This window comes from Struthio camelus, chromosome 1 (assembly GCF_040807025.1).
Source record: "Struthio camelus isolate bStrCam1 chromosome 1, bStrCam1.hap1, whole genome shotgun sequence".
Classification (NCBI taxonomy): Eukaryota; Metazoa; Chordata; class Aves; order Struthioniformes; family Struthionidae; genus Struthio; species Struthio camelus.
The window spans coordinates 100,768,715-100,791,110 of record NC_090942.1 but is presented as its reverse complement, the minus strand read 5'-3'; the positions used below and the strand labels follow the sequence as shown (position 1 = coordinate 100,791,110).

General features: G+C 39.7%; 1 long non-coding RNA gene across 12 annotated transcripts in view; it reads right to left on the bottom strand.

Annotated features, from left to right (window-relative positions):
* The window catches only part of LOC104144224 (uncharacterized), a 369,710-nt gene that overhangs the window by 81,141 nt on the left and 266,173 nt on the right, over positions 1-22,396 (bottom strand). For all 12 annotated transcript variants that reach the window (XR_011134600.1, XR_011134586.1, XR_011134584.1 and 9 more), the window contains 2 exons: positions 8,555-8,675; positions 7,652-7,735 (listed from right to left, as the gene is read on the bottom strand). This is a non-coding gene — a long non-coding RNA (uncharacterized lncRNA). The remainder of the gene's footprint in view (positions 1-7,651; positions 7,736-8,554; positions 8,676-22,396) is intronic.

Genomic DNA, 22,396 nt, shown 5'->3' with positions numbered 1-22,396 from the left:
GCACATGCTATATGAGAAGGCAGCATCTTTCTGCCCTTCCCACTGTCTAGAAGACATGGGCTATGGGCTAGTCCTTAAAGTAAGATGGTAAAAAGAAAAAGAAAAAGAAAAATAAGAAAAAGAAAAAGAAAGAGAAAAAGAAAAAGAAAAAGAAAAAAAAAGAAAAAGAAAAAGAAAGAGAAAAAAGAGAAAGAAAGAGAAAAAGAAAAAGAAAGAAAAAGAAAAAGAAAAAAGAAAGAGAGAAAGAGAAAAAGAAAAAGAAAGAAAAAGAAAAAGAAAAAGAAAAAAAGAAAAAGAGAGAAAGAGAAAAAGAAAAAGAAAGAAAAAGAAAAAGAAAAAAGAAAAAGAGAGAAAGAGAAAAAGAAAAAGAAAAAGAAAGAGAAAAAAGAAAGAAAGAAAGAGAAAGAGAAAGAGAAAAAGAAAAAGAAAGAGAAAGAAAAAGAAAAAGAAAAAGAAAAAAGAAAGAAAAGAAATAGAAAAAAGAAAAATGCATTGATTTGTCATGAGGGACTTCCAAATTTGATTCTCTAGAGCCCCTAGGCTGTTAACATGACAACAGAACACAGACATTAATTACCATCTTATTGGATTTTCTTCATCCCTAGAGCCTTCCCATCCAACTTCAAACTCCACATAAAAGCTCAGAGTCCAAAACTGACACCAGGCTAGTTTACTAGCTTTCACAGAACTTAAGCCTGAATCTGGACTCACCTGGGGTACTGCCATAGACACATAGCTGTCTGACACTAGTGTTTGGCAGTCACTGAAACCACTGGTATGTCTATTGTCTGGTATTTCTTTAGCCACGTTGATTCAAAGGGCTCCAAAGTACTGCACTCCTCAGTATACAATAAAAAAGCAGCTCCTTAGCAAAGTCCAAAATTAATGAAAAGTAATAGCAACATGCACTTTCACAAACATAAGCTTTTCAGCTGCCTGATGATCTTGGGATTAATTAATTGTTTTGAGGAGAAGAATGTTTTTGAAGACTCATGTTTGATGCCTGTATCTCTTGGGCAGAATTGAGACTACTCTTTCAACTCCTTATACAGAGGCAGATCACTGAAAAGAAGTGATCATATTCTGATTCAGATTGCTGTGTCTCCTCTTTCTTAGAATGAGTTCCAGATCACAATGCTTTTGATTATAAGGAGGTAGTTTTATCTAGTTAACTGGTTTCTTGTTCTAGAACTTCAAGGAAACCAAAAAGAGCTAGTGAAAATGTTTTTTAAAAGCTCAGAACTGCCTTGGTTCTACCAGCATCATCAGTAACTGCAAAAAAAGGACATCCTGAACCTAATCTCCAGCCTGTCAACCAGTTTTAGAGCACATGAACATACTACGACAGGGAAAAAAAAAAATCCAGGCAATCCTCATTTCAGCAGCAGGGTGTTGTGTATATTGATAGGAGCACAAGAATGGACAGAACCTATTAAAGGTTGTTTTAAAACACCTTTAATGTTCAATCACACGCAACCAGTCTCCAGGAAAAGGGGTCCAGTTCACGCACAACTCATTTAGCAAGCATCTTGAAGCACAAGAAAATATGACCATCAGATGACAGGCAGATCATATGATTAAATTAGGCCTCAAAATAAGAGGACAGTCTCCAGGTACCAAAGCAAAGATTACAGCCATGCAGGAGGAGGGTCAACTGGAAACTGAAATTAAATAATTGAAGGATGATCCTGGATCAAAAGGGATACCGCTTGAATTAAAAAACAGTCCCAAAAGACTCACCAAAAAGTGGCGGTATTGACAAAGGTGGGCGGATACTATTTCAAGAACCCCAGGCTGTGAGTGCATTACTGTCCAAATCCCTATGACATTTCTGCAGAGCCATATTTTGGTACAAAGAATTGTTCTAAATGTGGTTATCATCTGTCCTGAGCCTGCTGGAGTATGCCAAAGGCTTACAGTTTAAAGAGGCTCTATCTAATTTGTGCTATGTTCTTCATAGTCCCTGTAGACTCTAGGAAAGAGGGAATCACTGAAGCAGAATAGATTCCAGTCTCCCTCCCCTTTTTTAAAAGACTCTATTCAAAGGAATGAACAGACAGTTAGTCCAGCAGTGCCTCCTATAGGTTCTTGATGACAAGTAGGCTTCAGATATCAATGATAGTATGGTAAATTCACTTCTTGTCACATAGTGTTTTCAGAGGGCTCTAAAGTCTGTTTCAAAGATATGAACCATATGAGGGAAAAAATTAAAAATAAGAAGGGCTGAAACTTTGAGATCTTTCTTTGTTTTGGGGCCTTGGAAACCAGTGCAAATTAATTTCTTAGTAGGGTCTGAGTAAACCTCAAGAAACATACCCAAAGTCTTTTCATACTTAGATGAAAGCAGAGTTCAAGAGTTTCTTGGCACTCTGGTCCTCCAAAGGATTCTGCTACTCAAAGTGCTGCGTGCATTCTATACACAATGCTGATAGCCTCTTTCTTGTGCCAATATAATCTGTGTCATCTGAGCCTTTTCAAACAATAAAATGGTTTAGGAAGGGCTACGCTATGGATACATCATCCTTAGGGTTTTAGAGATTCATCTGTCCTAGCTTTTCTTCTAATAGAACTTTCTCACCTCTATTCTTAAGATGGTGCTGGGTTGTGGTGACATGAGAAAACACATCATCATTTACAGTGATCAGCTTTTTCCCTAAGTGAATTGAAAGTCAAAGAATTTACTTTCTTAAGACACAGCAACATCTGTTGGGAGAAGGGATTGCAAGGGGAAGGGAAGTAAAAAGAAGGACTGAAAGAGACAAAGCCAAACCTTGTTCCATAGTCACCTTCCATCATCCCATTTCCTTCTTTTATTCATTGTGATGGTGGTGGTTGTTTACAGATCCCGCTGCAGTTTACTTGGTCTGTTTACAGGTCCCGCTGCAGTTTACTGTCTCACCTACAAGTCATCATTCTTAGGACTGCAGCTAGGGAATTTTTAAGACAAGCATCTGGTTTTCACATAGCTTTGTACCACACAGTTTTGGTATTATATCAATAATAATTAGAACTATGAATATTACGTGAGGGAGCGGCAGAAACAGCCTGCTCAAATGAAAGGATCTCCCGTCCCTGTTTCACTCTTTCTTTGCCCTATATACTACCTGCACATATGGATGGAAAGAAAGCTAAGCAAGCTGTTTCTGCTCAGTTTGTCTTCTGATTGTCTCCCTAGCTGTTTCTAAATTCTAAAATGCCTGTAGCGACACAGTCCTGTGGCTACACCATTAGTACCAGTGAGAACTGCAAAGCTATACCCTAGCAAAATTATTTAGATTTTCCATTTGTATTAATTTCCCTGCTGTGTTATGGCTTGAATGCCACTTCCTGGGAAGGAAGGGAACTTGCCACCTGCCAGGGTTCTCACACATACAACAGAAATGTTACATGTTTGCAAAGAAAACCTTGCTCTTAGGCTCACTGTTAAACCAGGAGCACCGTAAAAAACATCACAAGTGTGCTGTACAGACACTGCTATCCCTGGGGATTTTAAAACCATTTCCAAGATTCCCCATGCTGCCTCTCCCTGCCAGCTCTAACTGAAAAGCCAGATGCCTGGCATGAAGGATCATGAAGGCAGGGAGAGCTCCTGCTCTCTGACCCAGTTTGCTGCAGTTGATTGAAAATCGATGAGGGTTTTGGATTTGTTTGTTGGCTTTCAAGAGTTCCCACTGTGCGGTTTCCAAAACACTCAAATGTTACCAGCCTGGAAACATTTAAACTGAACAGAGCAGGGCAGGTCGTATAGTTAGCACAATATTAATTAACTAATATGAATTATGCAACTTTAGGAAATGTTTAGAAGGCTTCATTTTCAATGCAATATTGAATATTTGCATAATATCTTGTCAGACATTAATTATATTGAAAGATAAGAAATTATACTCAACTGTAGCAAAATGGTTCTTACCATTAATTCTGTCACAAATGGAGAAAGAGTAAGTGTACTAGGTCTGGCATGGATTATTTAGCAGTGCACAGGCTATTAGTAGGGAGATGCATGCAACTTCAAAAAAAGGTATGGAGTACAAAGGATTTTAATTCCATGAAGAATAACAATGATGAAACTACTTTTAAAAGGGAGGAAAAGAAGAAGGAAACAAGGCCTAGAGACAGAAATAAAATTTAAATCTATAAACAGAATGCGAACGAAGAGATTGGCTAATCCAATATAAAAGTCATTCTGACTACCACTTTGGTGCTGTAGAATATCTTTGATCTCACCCATAACTAATCCAGTGCCAACTTTCAACCCTTGTAATCATCTGTAATTATAATAACTTGTACCAAGTCAGATACATATTCAATGTCAGAAATAGCCCACAGTTGTGTCTGGTTTACTACTGCCAGTTCAAAATCCTATTGACATTTTGAATCCAGGCTTGTGCCATTCATAATCTCCTGGAGTCAAATGTCACTTCAGTTCTGCAATTGATTCATGGTTCCTATGGGATCCTCTGTTGTGGAAGCATCAAAATCCTGCCTGCCACACACTTATTCCCTAATTAACACGAGCTTTTTCTGACCAGAAGTAGAAATGAGAAAAGCATATACTAAAATACCTAATTGTTTGTCTTGTCTTCCACTGATATAAAACAATCAAATCATTTCAATGTTGCTATTTAAGAGTGCCTTTTGCCAATTCAAAACAGAGGTTTCTTTCTTCCTTTCTTTTGTTTTACCAAAGCATAGCAAAATTGTTATCACTGATCAGTACAGGCTTTGTGCAGCTGCACAGCTCACATGCAACCATAAACTGAAACCTGCACTGCTTTCCGCCTCACTATCATGAGAGTTAACTCCACTGTAAACTCCTCCTGAGTATTGTAAAAATGGTACAGTTGGTCTCAAGGCATCAAAACTGGCACTTCAGTTAATGTTTACAACTACCAAAAAATGAACTGTACATTTAGCCCAAGTAGTAAAATGGAATAAGCACAGAGCAGGGAACTTCAATATCCCAGTATACTCCTGACACCCCTATTACAATTTTTGCATATGTGTATTTAAGATTTTTTATTTATTCATGCCTATAATAATTAAAAAACCTGTTGCATTTATCTTATTGAAGTGTTCATAGCTCTCTGGTGCCATTCCTCTATAACACTGGGCAAATGCATCTTGTCCTTGCCTGGGTAATCCATCATTTTTCTTGACTCATTAATCTCTGCCTCTTGTTTGAAAGACAGTGTCCTTTTAATCACATTGTCATGCAACATGCTTTCCAGTGTAGAATTCCTAAAACTTCAAAAGGATAGTTTAATACTGCACCCCAACAAATGCCTCTCAGCATCAATGACCTGTTTTTGGCTTCTAAGTCAATGGCAAAACTTGAACTTTTGAATTTTCTTGAAAAAGAAAGACCTTTTTCGCTTTCAGGGTGTACCTAATAATGTGATGGATTAGACACCCCCCAGCTATCTCCAGAAGAGCCAATACCTCTATGACTTGCAACATGCCATTGAGCTGAAAGAAATCCCAGGACTGGTACAGGCATCTAAGCTTTGCATTACTGCCTTGTGAACAGTACCTTAGCTCAGGTACAGCATTAAGTGGAGGTAGGGGTCTCTCAGGTGAGTTCTGCTCCCAGTTCTGGAACCAGCTCTTTGGGTGCTGCCTCAGAGGAGTCTCTGCATTGTGTTACGTTTGTTGTGCTTAGCTATAACTTAACGTATGTCCATTACAAGATGTCAAAAATCAAACTGGTTTCCAACCTTGGAAATTTTAACAGTTCATTCTAATGCTCATGAGAGATGAAGCAGACTTAGTGGATGATTTGCTTCATCATCTAGTTTTTTAAAGTATATCTATCTCCTTCAAAAATTAGCATCAATATTAAAATACACAACATGTTTGAAAAAAGTTACATAAAAATTATTATAACACTGCAAAACTATCCTCCTTGAATATTACCTCGATCAGATAGTTGTGCAGGACTAGATGGACTAAGAATGAATGAATCATGCCTTGTTCTTGGGTTCTGCATTAGTAATTTGATGCCTCTGTATAGCACCTCATCTGCATATTAAAGATATGAAGGACCTTTTAGTTTTTGCAGCCTGCCTCAGGAAAGGGAAGTGGTGCAGAGGTAGCATCAGAGGGAAAAGAAGAGATTTACTTGAAGAAAAAAAAGGAGGTTGTCCTCTCTAAGCAGGATGTATGGTAGAGTATCACGTAAAAAAATATTCCTATTCCATGCTACTTCCCTTGTAAAATAAATATACATTAAGTTTGCATGACAACAACATCTGTATCCTTCCTGGTCACTTGAGTTAGAAGACTCTGGTAATACACACCAAACCAATTGCTTGGAATCTATTCTTCTTTTTACCACTATAAAATGGGGCATGTTTACTGCACGGCTTTTGTTATGATCGCTACCTCACTGCAGCACTACTTATTTTTCAAGTTTTTCCTCAAGTTTGCTCCTACAGGAAATCTAAAAGTTAATGTAACTAGAAGACATACTCTGATGGTAATTTAACAGGACCAAGCTTTCAACATTTCACCATCTCCTTTATCTCAGTTGCCCTAATGAAAAATCCAGAACAGTTTTGCTGAAATCAGAAAACATGAAACATGAATATGAGATGAAACTGGCTCAAGGAGGAATGGCACATAGAGCAGACGCATGGAAACCAGGGTGCTGAAAGACCAAATGCAATCTTCTTGCAAAGGTGGCCCTATGAATGAGAGACTCTGTAACAGCTCTCCAGTGGCTGTGAGCTGTCAACAATGAAATTGCTATCTGGAAATGCAGAACTGATAGATGCAGGTGAAAAGTATAAAACCTCAGAATGATGACTGCAATACCCATTGCTTCTGTAAACACTTCTCATTCTATTGCCAGGAGAGCCTTGCTGAGGGACAGTGAAACTTATAGGACCTTTTATTGGACATGAGAAAGACTAGATGATTTTTTATAGCCTGTGGTATTCAGGAGATCAATTTAGGGACTGTGATAGTTCTCTTTGGTCTTAAAAGTGTAAGCTTCTGAATTCTACTAATTCTTAAAACAAGAATGTTGAGGTTCATTCTGCCTTCATAAATGTAGTCCTAATCCTGAAATACCATCTCATCTTCCTCTTCTGTCACAGTGCATTTGCAGTGAGGTACTCACCTCTCTTTTAAACATATTGAAGAACTTGATATAGCTTAAAACACGTGGAAAGTTTCAAGTGCAAAGTTAAATTTGAATTTTGGTTTTAAAACATTGCTATGGAAAGGTAAAACTGAAGTTTCTCGCTTCCCTTTTAATGAGCCACCAACAATTGTTCCAAGCCATTTAAGTTTTAGCACTTCTTTTTTAAAAGCAGTTATTCTAGCTGATGGGGAACAAGAAAGACTCTTGTTCATCTATATACCTCTGGTGGAACCGCCTCTCTAACGCATTTAGATCAGCAAGATCTAAACAAGATCTTGAACAAGAGCAAATTAAGTATCTAACTCCTTCTCCATCTATATCTGCAGATTAGAATACATGCACATAAGAAGTTGTGATATGTAGTGATACTCTGTAATAAGAGCAGACTTGGGTCTCCTTATTTGAGGACAAGAAAATCTGTAAAATAATTCATGTTTCTGCCTTGACAGTGCAACAAGTCAGAAGCAACAACTCAGCCATCCACAACATTGCCCAATAACAACTTACAGAGCATGAGGACTGACACATGTTTCTGTGATGGATCATCCTCTTTTCAAGATGGCATCCCTCTTGATGGAGTGGTTAATCTTTCTGTTAGGGTATAAACGAAAAATGAGTTAATATTATTCTGATGGAACTGCATTATGGTTTACTAAATTGAAAGGAAAATGTACAAATGCAGAATAATCCATATTGATTGCCTAAGACTTACACAGGTCTAAGCTATACAATATTTTAATATACTACTAAACAATTATGTGAGTAGCATCATTGGCTTCAATGGGATTATTCACTTGACTAAGGATTCAGCTAGCACAGTAGGGGGTTACAAATCTAATTCATAATTTGCAAGGCTGTAGATTGGAGTATGACATAGTTAATATACTGTAGCCTAACGTTCTGGTGATTAAAAAGACACCCATTTAAATAGAAATAATCAGAAAAAGAATCCTTAATTAGAAATTTACATGGCTGTCAGCAAACCGCTTTGAGATCCTTTGTCAATAAGAAGTGCTATATAAATGCCAATTTCTTTCATAGTATTCATTTCACTTATCTATATAATTGAAATAAATTCCAGGATTTTTAGTGCATTTTGGTTAGTAAAATAATAAATATGGAGGGCCAAATTCATCCTTGTTGTAAGCTTTTGAAACTAAGTGTTAGAACATAAATGAATCAAACCCCAAATATCTATTATATATTACCGAAAACAGAACGACTAGTCCATTAAGTAAAAAAAGGCAATACTGTTTTGGCATAACAAAAGTAATTTTCTTATCTAAACCGAGCTCTGTATCTTCAGCAGTTTTATACTCTTTGTCATTTAGTACTCCTAACTTAGTTACAAATCCATTTCCAGTAATTTAAACTTAGAAATAGTTTAAAAAATGCAGTCTGTTTACTCACATTAATTGATTCGACTCCACAAAATACTTGTCACCAAGATGCTTTCTATATGAAAATGTTTTCTTATAAGGTCTTTCCAGGTTGGAGCACTCAGATGTTTCGTTGGAGTGGAGAGAAATATCTAAGACAAATATTTTAAGCAAAAATCAATAGGAAGGAGAGTTTGGAGCTTTTGGGCCTATTTCAGAAAAAAAATGATTGGAATACAAAATGTTAGCTGCATTGGGAGAAATAAGTGTTCTTTGAAGCTGTAGCAATACAAGAAAGCATATCCAAATTGATGGAGATGTGTTCTGTTTTCTAATAATACCCAACAGAAGGACCAAAAAAGCAATCATTACTAAAGCTTTTCTACATTTATTCTACCGAGTTCGTAACTTGTGTTATGGGCCTCCTGTCTTAGCTACAAGCATTTTCATATTTGTGAGGCAAAACAAGTCCAATAGTGCACAATGTAAGTGAAAGTTCAAGGAAGGCTGGAGCAGGTACCAAGGAACTAGAGCACTTTTCTCACTTCCTTTTATCAATTATCAGCTCCTGCACAGTCTTCTACCCAAGAGAGTCTCTAGTGAGACTGCAAAGTGCAGTCTAGCAAAGTGGGCAGGAGACCTGCATGGATGAGCAAGGAACTCCTGGCAAAACTCCAGCAGAAGAAGGAAGTACTCAGAATGTGGAAAAGGGGACAGGCCACTTGGGAGGAATACAGGGACGTTGTCAGAGTGTGCAGGGATGCGACAAGGAAGGCTAAGGCCCAGTTGGAATTAAATCTGGCAAGGGATGTCAAGGACAACAAGAAGGCCTTCTTCAAACACATCAATAGCAAAAGGAAGACTAGGGAAAAGGTGGGCCCACTGCTGAATGGGGCGGGTGCCCTGGTGACGAAGGATACAGAGAAGGCAGAGTTGCTGAATGCCGCCTTTGCTTCAGTCTTCACTGCTAAGGCCAGTCCTGAGGAATTCCAGACCTTGGAGACAAGAGAGGAAGGCTGGAGAAAGGAAGACTCTCCCTTGGTGGAGGAGGATCAGGTTAGAGATCTTTTGTCCAAACTTGACATCCACAAATCCATGGGCCCCGATGGGATGCACCCACGAGTGCTGAGGGAGCTGGCGGATGTTATCGCTAGGCCACTCTCCATCATCTTGGAAAGGTCCTGGAGATCAGGAGAGGTGCCTGAGGACTGGAAGAAAGCCAATGTCACCCCAGTCTTCAAAAAGGGCAAGGAGGAGGAGCCAGGACACTCCAGGCCTGTCAGCCTCACCTCCATCCCTGGAAAGGCTCCTAAAGCTCCTCCTGGAGGTCATCACTAAGCATCTGGAGGACAAGAAGGTGATCAGGAGTAGTCAGCATGGATTCACCAAAGGGAAATCATGCTTGACCAATCCGATAGCCTTCTATGACGGGATGACTGGCTGGGTAGATGAGGGCAGAGCAGTGGATGTTGTCTCCCTGGACTTCAGCAAGGCTTTGGACACTGTCTCCCATCACATCCTCCTAGGCAAACTCAGGCAGTGTGGGTTAGATGAGTGGACGGTGAGGTAGATTGAGAACTGGCTGGATGGCCGAGCTCAGAGGGTCGTGGTCAGTGGCACAGAGTCAAGTTGGAGGCCTGGAGCTAGTGGTGTCCCCCAGGACTCAGTCCTGGGTCCAGTCTTGTTCAATGTAGTCATCAATGACCTGGAGGAAGGGACAGAGTGCACCCTCAGCAAGTTTCCTGATGATACTAAGCTGGGGGGAGTGGCTGACACACCAGAAGACTGTGCTGCCATTCCGAGGGACCTGGACAGGCTGGAGAGGTGGGTGGAGAGGATCCTCTTGAAATTCAGCAAAGGCAAAGGCAAAGGCAGGGTCCTGCACCTCGGGAGGAAGAACCCCCTGCACCAGTGCAGGCTGGGGGTTGACCTGCTGGAAAGTAGCTCTGCCGAGAAGGACCTGGGAGTCCTGGTGCACAGCAAGTTAAGCATGAGCCAGCAGCGTGCCCTTGTGGCCAAAAGGGCCAAGGGTCTCCTGGGGTGCATTAGGCAGAGTGTGGCCAGCAGGTGGAGGGAGGTGATCCTGCCCCTCTCCTCAGCCCTGCTGAGGCCTCACCTGGAGTACTGTGTCCAGTTCCGGGCTCCCCAGGACAAGAGAGATGTGGCGCTACTGGAGAGAGTCCAGCGGAGGGCTACCAAGATGATGAGGGGACTGGAGCACCTCTCCTATGAAGAAAGACTGCGAGAGCTGGGCCTGTTCAGCCTGGAGAAGAGAAGATTGAGAGGGGATCTCATCAACGTGTATAAGTATCTGAAGGGAGGGTGTCGAGAGGATGGGGCCAGTCTCTTCTCCGTGGTGCCCTGCGACAGGACAAGAGGCAACGGGCACAAACTGAAACACAGGAGGTTCCATCTGAACATGAGGAAAAACTTATTTCCTGTGAGGGTGACAGAGCATTGGAACAGGTTGCCCAGAGAGGTAGTGGAGTCTCCTTCCCTGGAAATATTCAGAACCCGTCTGGATGTGATTGTGGGCAATATGCTTGAGCAGGGAGGTTGGACTAGATGATCTCCAGAGGTCCCTTCCAACCTCAACCATTCTGTGATTCTGTGAGTTTCACATGATGAAATGTGAAACATCTTTGCAGTTTTTTGGGGCAAGCAGTACTACAGCTGCACCACACTTTGAGAAAGACTTTCCAAGGTGATAGCATGGAAGGTAGAAATCCATCACTAGTGCACATGCATTGATGAAAAAATAATTTGCTTTTTGGTTTACTTAAAAGCCACTACAGATCACTAAGGGAACTACAGAGCTGGTGGAACTTGAAGATGCTGGCTGTCTCCTGCAGTACTGGTTACTGCAGCCAGCTCCTGTTTCCGTCTCATTATGAGGGAAATTAAAAGCCTGGTTTTCTGGAAACTTTTCTTGCATTGGTGCTCTCCGAGGAAAAAGTGCTTTATCCTCAGAGAGAAGGTAGAAATGACAGTCCATACACAGGTCAAGGTGTAAGCACTACCGCAACATATCACATGACTGTGACATTGGATAGTTCTTTTACAGGTTGGCTCTCTCTACAAAGTGTAGACAGTCCCATCTGTTGCATACACTCCCTATCTTTGCAAGAGGATTATTAGAAGCTCTGCAAAGAAAAAACACCTTGAGGTGAGATTTGAATGAGTAAATGGTGGTGATTTGGAGCAGAGGATGGAGGGATTGTTTTCAGTCAAGACTAAAAGATTAAAGAAAGCATGAAAAAGGAGGCTATGAAGTTCCTGAAATACAGCTGAGTTGAAAAGGGGAGCGATTTAGGAACATATCCCGTGCATTTGCTAGCAAAGTGTACGGTAAGACACTTTCACATCAGATACCACTCTAAGGTTTGCCTTCACATCCTATGGTATTATGTGGCTGATCTGAATTAGAGCACCAGACTTGATACCAGTCTCTCACATGGATAGACACCCAATCAGTTCTAGCAGTACTGGGTAAAATATTCAAAATGAGGCACTGAAATCTCCATGCAGCAGTCAGCAACACTCATACATACAAACATATAGCTATATATTTGTATGTGTGTATGTTTATCGTCAATATTCAAACGGTACTTTTGAAACCCACACCAAAAGAGGTATATTCCTTGAATATGTATCACAGATGTAAGTCATTACTTTAAAAGAAAAAAAAATGGTACCAAATGCACAAGTAAAGATGGTATAAACCTTTATGGTTACTTTAATGCATCAAGGGAGAAAGGCAGTAATAAATTCTCTTCTTCTGTAGGTTGCTTATTACTGTTTGCATCAAAGCAAACTACTATTTAAATGCTAATAATTGCATTCTCTGCTAGGGAAGATTGTCTTGAAGGAACACAACAATAATCCCAAGGGACATTCAGCAACTTATATTAGATCTGGACTGACAACAAATTACCACCGACGCTTTGAAAAGAATGACCAAAGCATTTAAGGATGAATCTACTGAATTCAATAAACAATTTCCAGGTGATTTCATTAGATAATGAGAACTTCTTATGCACTGAATTATCAGAAGGTCCCATAAAAAAGACAAATAGTGACAAGTACTAACAAAACAATACACTAGCAGCATTTATTTCCAATTCTAAAACCAGATACAGGATTCTGACTGCTTAGAAGACACTGCATTGTATTACCTTATGGAGTTTGACCTTTATTTTATAGAGTACATATCACAGGCAAATATTTTTCTGATTTCAAACGCTTTGGATGACTTCCTTTACTGTACATTGCTAGTTCACTGAATCATTTGTAACTTGTACTTCTCTAAACTCCCCAACAACTTTTTGAATTGCAGTCTTCTACCTGCTTCATTAAATCACCTGGCTAAATGCTGAGTCTGAGCTGGTTCCTTCCTAGGCCCCATAAGAGGCACCAACAATCAGTGCACTAATGCTGCATCGGGGAAACCACAGATCCAGTGAGCTGCTAACACTTTTAGCATCCACTTTATCTAAGAACGCAAGAACAGGTTAAAACAAAGGTCTATCTAGCCCTGTAAGATGCCTCTAACAAGGAAAAATAGTAGATAACTAAGGAAGAATTTAGGAGCTGTGTAAGCGTGCAGTGAAACTTCAGTATTACTTCTGCAGTTTCTGGGAAGTTTTTAGTTCAAGAACTTCCTGCTCTAGAGATCACTGACTTTATGTTTAATAGCCCCATATAGATTTTTCTTTCATGAACGTGTCCAATTTCTTTTTGAGCACACGTAAGCCTTGAGCAACCCTGACATCCCACGGGAACGAGCTCCACACCTAAATCACACGTGTGAGAAGGACATTCTTTGCTGGCTGTAACCTGCTGTCAGCCAGTTCCATTTGCTAACCCCTAGTGAGCATTCGTTCTCTCTTCCTCCTCCCCCAGACACTCAAGATATTGTAAATTTTTGTCATGTCTCCCATCAGTTACCTGTTTTCCAGCATCCTCATTTATTTAAGAATTACTATATAGAAGCCATTCCATATTTTATCACCATCCTTTCTAAGGAAACATATCTATTAGCAACAAAATTCTCATCAAACTCATTAATTGTTGAATATACATAAGTACAAGTTTGTGCTTAACAGTACTACATACAATATTCAATATAACAACAAATATTTATTTAATCTAATAACTTTCCAGTTGATTTAATTTCCCCACCTACTTCTGCAATCAGCTTAAAAGCAGAATACATAGCAGAAGACCTCTTCAGTTTGTTCGTTTTGGGGATAAAATCTTCCTAAATCCATAAAGCCTTTTATTTTTGCAGTAAAGAGGAAGGACAACTTCTCTACATCTTTCAGCAACTGCTACAAAAATAGTAAGCAGAATTATAACATTTTGCCACAGATCTGCCACTATATTAAAAGGGATAGCTGCTCTTGCCAACAGCAGGTATGGCAGGGGAGGAGAGAACTCCTAGGGACCTCTTTCCCTAGGGAATACTTCTGTCTTACATGTAGTGTGAAATACTCTGCAAGATCTAGGTTCTCAGAAGAGAAAAACTTAGTTCGCTATTAGGGAAATGGCTGTGCTAGGATCCTATGCTTCCAGAGCTGAGCAGTGGCTAAAAGTATGGAGAATTAAATTAATATCATTAGCCAAAAAGTAACAGAAGCATCTCAAGCTGAAAGAAATTAGAAATAATTATCTAATAGCAAATAAAACAAAGAAACTGGAAAAACTAGAAAGCTCTAAGCTACCACTTGGTTTTCAGTTTCTGGATTTTCAGGCAATTAAAAAAAGTTTTTTAAAGATCTGTTGAAAATCAGTAGTACTAAACGATGTTGGAAAGGTAAGCAAATTCCAGTGCATAAATCTAGACATAAGGATATACGGGTAGCAACATCTGCCCATTATCTGGAATAGAAAAACATTTAAAACAAAAAGCAGCAAAAGCAGCAGGAAATGTTAGCTATAAAAGCAATACAATCCTGATTTTTTCCTGACTAAGGGAAAGACATCATTTAACTTCATTGTGTCTTGGATCAGGCACTAAGTCCTATTATATAGGCCAGATGTAAGGAATTCATTCCCCTTAGGAGAAAGCAGGAGAAGCAGATGGCTGTTTCAAGCAAACTCATTGCAAGCCATAGGAAGAATCTGTCTGCATTTCCTGTGAAAACTAAAATTTTACTAGAAATAAGAACATCTCCAAAACCAACACATTTCTTGAATGGCTCAGAAAAAAATAATTACTTATTATCCCAGAACGCCTACAGGTATTAAGTATCGTATGCTGGATTTGTTCCTTTGCTTCTCAATTCTTTCTGTAATTCAGATGGTGCAGGAACTAGACTTTGATACTGATGTACTCTAATCTATTTTTAATATCTCAGTGCTATAGTATTCAGCCTGCAGGGCATGTTTAGTTTTAAGCGAGTAAGTCCCATTTAATTGAATGGCCAATTGTGTACTCAAATAACTTGCTGAATCTAAGTCATTTAATACAGCGATGAGGAGTAGGAAGAAGTTAGCCTTTTTCTCATTTCGGACCTGAATGTTAGTGTGAAATTCAGCAGAGGGAGTGATATTGAGAAAGAGAGTGTTTGTGCTACTGAATTACCCTTTGCTAAACAGAAGTTGGAAAGTCTTAAGTAACAGAATGATGAGATTTGAATTTTGGCTGCATTTTCCTTCCTTCACTTCTCATTGACAGTTTGAAAATATTTTTTGTATTAGGGCAGCATCTTATGGTGTCCATCAGTATCAAGACCATGTCAGAACAAACTTTATACTCGGCTGTTCTGTATTTGCTGTGTAAAAATTGCTTTAATAGCAATTAACAGAAACGTATGTTGACAGCAGAGTGTGGCTAAGAACAACAGTCTGTGATACTATGCTTTCCGGCATAATCAAGAGACCCACTCTTTCAGCTCCAGGTTGTAACCAGACGGTAAGAAGAATCTGAGGCTCTCTCACGGATGACATTTTTTATTCAAAGATGCACTGCTGCTAAAATAATAGCAAAAGGGATACTGGGAATTGCCAGCCAAGAAAATTACCATTTATTGTAAAAAAGTCCATGGAATGTATTCCTTTTTTGAGACTGTGCTACTATAATATATCCTTTTGAAGCTTGCTAAAGTGAGATCTAATTTAATGCATGTCATTGCATCCTTGCTTTACATTGTTCTCTGTAGGTGTTACAGCATGAGTTACAAAAGATCACAAGTTGCCATGATATTTTTCTTATGACTAACAATATAATTCAAAGAAAAAGAAAGGAAACCTTAACTCTGATATTCTTTTTTCCTGGGGTTTCAAAAAAACCGGTTAATGTTATTTTCACTAGCTTGAGTTTTATGTCTTTTATGTCTAAAATAAAAGGAAAATGTTACACTGTGCAAATAGGATTTTGGTGGTAGCATTAGGAAATGCTCCTGTTATCTATGCATCAATGGCAGAAAAGACAGCTCAGGCTCTATCTGCTGTGCCTGTGTATACTTAGGGGATTGTCAATTCTCGCGGATCTGCATGTGCAGAGCAGCTTTACATGTCCCTCTCCTCCTGTAGCTCCCAAAGCAAGAGACAGAATGTGCTTGGTAGCCTTCAGGACGGCAGCATTTCCCAGCATGTCAGATCAGAATTAGTTAATCCTTCAGTGGATAAGGATGACTCTTTATCTTAGTGCAGTTTGGCCACAGTACTAAATTAGTTTGTAGAATCAAATATCTTACGCTGAACTCCATTGATTTAGCATATTTTTTGAACCTAAATTTTCACACAGAGCTATTGAATTTTCTAGGCTAGTTGTCATCTTGAGTATGGTTCTGCTTCAACCGTGTGACCAAATGTTATTACCTTATCATATGTTGAATAACACATACTAACAGGCTCAGCAACAAAATAATTTGTGGCGCTTAAGAAAGATCTGTAGAATCTGGCTCTTGCTTGGCACAACAAAAACTCACGGAATCACCTATCAAAGAGACCCAGGATGAAGGTCTGCTCCTGAGGAAATGGATGGGAGATCTGATACTGCCTTTTAGCAAGGATGTACTGCAAGCTTTCTGAGAAATCAGAAAAAAGGCTCAGAGAACACCACAGGGCCAAGCAGAGCATGTTAGCATTTGCTTCATCCTTCATAAATAGAGCTACAGCTCAAGGAGGATTCAGTAAGACATTAATTTGCCTAGTACTGTAAATAAAAGTTATTTTTCAAGGCCTATTTCTGCTTTCCATCTTCTTCTAACTTTCTGAAAAACAGTATTATTTGCTGATGAATTCTCCATACTTGGTCTCAGTTCTAGAGTGATTTTCTTTGACTGAAGTAGACTAAAGTCTACTTACCTATTTTGATTTATAGGACAGTAAAACAGTTTGCAATTGGTTAAAAAGTGATTTTTTTTGCTCAAAGATTACTCAAATACAGTTGTAAAGTAATCCCTTCTACATAATTGCTGTGCACTGACGAGTCAACTCCAAGCTATTTTCCAAAAGAGAAGAAAGGAAATTGTTTTATGAGTATGAAGTTTTAACAGTTGAATTTATGACTAATACAAAATATCTACTATTTTATACTTACATATTTAGGAATGAAAAATAACGTAAGCATGTAAGTATGGTGTAGCATTGGCATTTCAGGTTACTGTAATGGAATGGCTCACACCTCTTCGAAAATGTTGTCTTTATTTAGGAAAAGACACATGAGGCACACTTTCCCATTCAAAGAAGAATGCAAGGCTGCTGGGAAAAATGAAGGACTGAAGTAAAAGGGAGCATTTCAGAGTATTATTTTGTGTGAAGTAGTGTGAGAGGCAATGAAAAAAGACCTTGAATTTAGCAACAGTGAAAGAAAGAGAGACCGAGAAAAAAGCCAACCAACACCTCAACTCTAATATTATTTGTTTGGCCTTGAAAAAGCAGAGATTGTAAGCCAGGAGCTGGCTGAGAGAGTTAGTGCTGTGGCCTAGAGAAATGTTTTTGGAAACCTGGATTCCTCCATGTTAAAGACTTGCATCAGTGGTCATTAAAAAGAAAAAAAAAAAAAACCTCCCTCAAACAACAGAAACTCAGCTATGAAGATACCCAGCTGATACCCCAGTTTCTTTTCTGGCTGGAATAATTCAGGGCAAGATTAGGAATTATAGTGTAAAACTTGGCCATAATTTTGATCATGCAACTCGAGAAAGACAGTGTGGTCTGTGTCTACAGCAATGGTTTAATGTTTGTTGATTTGAGAAACAGCATTTAAATACAATTACATTATCACTGCAGTGATGTTCTGATTTCAGTTTAAACATTTAGAAATAAAGGAAACAAAAATGGTAAATGTTTCATAAGAATCATGACTTCACAAAGCTAAACAGAAGGGTTATTATTAATATTGTTAAATTTCCATCTTAACCTCAAACGCCAATCTCGGATGGCTCTGTTGTGAGAGATACAAGAACTAAACTGGAGTCTTTATTTAATAGGTGGACATCTTAATCTTCTAGGAATAATTAAAGTGTAGCATTTCTAAACTTCCACGTGGAATTTCTCAGTGTAAGAAAAACAAATATCTTTGCGTATAATATTTATCTAGTGATGGATTCAATGGATTCCAATATATTTCACAGAAAGCAACTTTTTTTTTATTACCGTATAGCTCTAAAGAGAAAGACACATGAATACAACCTTGATTAGGAGTACTGCAAATAACCAATTATTTTTTACTACTTTCACTCACTGTAGGCAAGCTAAATTAATGTTCCAAGATAAGAGACTAGACTAGACAGGGAGGGAGGGAGTGCGTGCTGTGAACGACCTTCAAGGTAAGACAGATAGTGCAGTGAGGAACAGGGAAGGATAGATCAGTAAATGAAAAGGTGTGTGGGGGGGGGGGAGGGGGGAAGGAGTTGTGTCCTCAGAGCAACAGGCAAAAGAGAAGAATTCAGCAGCTGCATTTTAAATGTACAAGAGGCCAAAGCCCAGTTGTTGCAGTAAGAAGCAGCAACATCTAGTAGGAAGATAGCAGGGTGGGATCAAGAGTATTCTTCTGTATTTGCTAAAGGGGAGTGGGGACAGAGAGCTGTAGAAGATTACCAGTGAAGAAAGTCATCAACAGAATACTTCCCTACCTGCAAACAGAAACTGTTCTTTATTTCCTTTATTTATTATAGGAAATGGAGTGCAAACCAAAATGGTTCATGCATTTTCCTTTGCCCAGCTGTGCTAGGAATCATAGGAGTAAGGACTTCTAAATACATGATGGACATTGAAGATGGGGTTTTGATCTGAGGAAGAACAAATATTCTCAGTTTCTTTCCAAAACAAAGTGGTTACCCTTTCACCCCAGCAGCATCCAAGAGCTTCTGTGACTAGAAGTAAAGAACTGAGCTGTACTGTGCAGTAATGTCCACTACACTTTCAAAGGGCCACATTCACAAGATGTCCTACATCCCCAATAGCCTTTTGTTACTGTTGCCCTATTTTTTTAAAAAAATTTCTAATTCTTTATTTTAAATTCTCATTTTGAAAAATATTAAAATCTGCCTTTTACCTTTCCTTGTTCAGGAGAAACAGAAGCACTGATTTACTGTATCTATTCATGTAATGTTATTATGCCCAGGAAGTATATACACACAGCCTTTTCTCAGTTTAGAAGCTCTTATTCAAGATAAGCCATTTTATAGCTATATCAAATACATCTATATGTCTCATCATGCTCCTCTATATACATATAGGTAGTTTTATATATATGTATATGTATACAGTACACACACATATATGTATGTAAACATATGCTGAGTGACAAATTTTTTTCTATATAATTCACTTCATTTTTGTCATCTCTTTTTAGTAAAGCAGCTTTCTCATCCTTCTTATTTATATTCTGAGACCACCAAACTAACACATGGGATCTTGTGACAGGACACTGCCTCCCATCACATCCTCCTAGGGAAGCTCAGGAAGTGTGGGTTAGATGAGTGGACAGTGAGGTGGATTGAGAACTGGCTGGATGGCCGAGCTCAGAGGGTCGTGGTCAGTGGCACAGAGTCAAGTTGGAGGCCTGGAGCTAGTGGTGTCCCCCAGGGCTCAGTCCTGGGTCCAGTCTTGTTCAATGTAGTCATCAATGACCTGGAGGAAGGGACAGAGTGCACCCTCAGCAAGTTTCCTGATGATACTAAGCTGGGGGGAGTGGCTGACACACCAGAAGACTGTGCTGCCATTCCGAGGGACCTGCACAGGCTGGAGAGGTGGGCGGAGAGGAACCTCCTGAAGTTCAACAAAGGCAAAGGCAGGGTCCTGCACCTCGGGAGGAAGAACCCCCTGCACCAGTGCAGGCTGGGGGTTGACCTGCTGGAAAGTAGCTCTGCCGAGAAGGACCTGGGAGTCCTGGTGCACAGCACGTTAAGCATGAGCCAGCAGCGTGCCCTTGTGGCCAAGAAGGCCAAGGGTCTCCTGGGGTGCATTAGGCAGAGTGTGGCCAGCAGGTGGAGGGAGGTGATCCTGCCCCTCTCCTCAGCCCTGCTGAGGCCTCACCTGGAGTACTGTGTCCAGTTGTGGGCTCCCCAGGACAAGAGAGACATGGCACTGCTGGAGAGAGTCCAGCGGAGGGCTACCAAGATGATTAGAGGGCTGGAGCACCTCTCCTATGAAGAAAGGCTGAGAGAGCTGGGCCTGTTCAGCCTGGAGAAGAGAAGACTGAGAGGCGATCTCCTAAACGTGTATAAGTATCTGAAGGGGGAGTGTCAAGAGGATGGGGCCAGCCTCTTCTCCGTGGTGCCCTGCGACAGGACAAGAGGCAACGGGCACAAACTGAAACACAGGAGGTTCCATCTGAACATGAGGAAAAACTTATTTCCTGTGAGGGTGACAGAGCATTGGAACAGGTTGCCCAGAGAGGTAGTGGAGTCTCCTTCCCTGGAAATATTCAGAACCCGTCTGGATGTGATCCTGGGCAATATGCTCTAGAGGACCCTGCTTGAGCAGGGAGGTTGGACTAGATGATCTCCAGAGGTCCTTTCCAACCTCAACCATTCTGTGATTCTGTGATTCTGTGATCTTGGCTCTGCTCAGAAAATGTGGAGTTGCCAGCCATCATGATTTTATTACACCGCTTGCTATTTTTAGTATATTCTTTAAGAGCTTGGGTTTCATGTCCGAAATCATGGGACTATGTAAGAAAATTGGTGATTATTTTTTGATTTTGTTTTTAAAGAGGATTTCTATCCCCCATAGGTGTTAAGAAAAGCATTGAATTATGAAATGAGTGGCTCCTAAAAGCTCTACAACTAAAAGGCCAGGCAAATCACTCCCATGCCGCTACTACTCATTACTTCTATTACTTCTTTAGTGCATGCATGAAGGCATGCATGTATTTTAATCCAATACCAGTTTTTAAGCTTGATTTGTGATTATGAACCCTTGAGATTGACAGCACTCAAACTAAACCCCCTAGCAGAAGTTCAGTAGTCCAAATTTCATGATGAGACATAGAAAGGACATATGAAAGAAGACAGTGCCATCTATTATATCATGCTTTGTAGTTACTAAAATTGTTCTTGTCAGATTTGCTACAGAAAATGAAAGATGGGAACTTTTTGTCTTAAAATCACTGCAAATTTTTTTTTTTCCTTTGTTGGCTTTATAAGGAGACTGAGACTGTATCCACTGAATATAGCACTGTAGAAGTAGATCTGCTGCTGTCTTGTCATATCTTGAACTGATTTTGAACAAGCTCTTCTTTCAGATGTAGATCAGAGAAATAAGCAAGTAGGTGGGTGAGGACAAAAAAAGCAAAGAAAAAGTTTTTAAAGTTTGCCTTCCTCGTTACTGGTGAGGGCTCAGCCCAATCGGCAGATTTCTACTGTTTAGACCATGCAACTTCCTAGCATTTGAATGATCTGAGCACCAAGGATCCCATGCTTGCTGCTTGAGGGAGAATTTTCCTTCCACTGACCCCATGGTGATGAGATTCAAAAGCTGCTGATATCTTTCTTTTTTAGACAAGAACTTATATTGACTTTCTTAAAAGCTGATTTACTCCATGATCTCCACAGAGAGAGAACTTGTTTTAAGAAGAACTATCTCCATATTGCACTAAATGAAAGTCAAATTTGAACCATAGTCTATGGCATTTTTTATTAAGTGTCATTACATTCTGTATTACTATGTTTTAGTGTCACTATACTTCTGATTTCTTCAGAAGGTTACCATCTATTCAATCATATCTAGCATTCCAGCTTATGTACTTCATTCATGCCTTGCTTTTTCTTTTAATACCTCTTAACAAAAGAGTTCTGAGATTAATGATTGACATCAAATTAGCTCTCACTTTGCCTGCTTGATCAGTTGTGACCTTTCCTCAGCTATCTAACTGGGAATTGATTGCTCAGACATGTCAGACATCTCTCTCAGAATATCACGGGCTTGATTCAGTGCATCATGCCTGCCCCAGGGTACCCTACTGACCTCTGGCTGCTGCCCCAAAAAGATATAGGTCTCCTGTGGGTTTTGTGTCAAACCTGCTAGCCCTACTCGGACATCTTGCATACCCTATGCTGTCTCAGGCAGCACAAGATGCCTATGCTTAAGTAACTGAATTGTGGCCTACATATCAGACAACAACTATTTTCTTTCAAGCCAGACAGCCAAAGAGCACTGTAGCTTCACTCAATCAGACAGGACACTTCTAAGCTGCATCTTCCAAGACATCAGGCCAATCTCATTTGATGATAGTCAAACTCATAAGAAATATGAGAGATTAAAGTTTTACTTGTACCTAGAAAGCAGTGTCAGTTCCTAGGTAGTTCTCTCAAAAGTACAATTCACTATCACATTCACACCAATTTGTTAAAGCAAACAGAGGGAGGGGTGCTTTTCCTCCATTAACAACCTCATTGCTTCAGTTAGGACAGCAGAG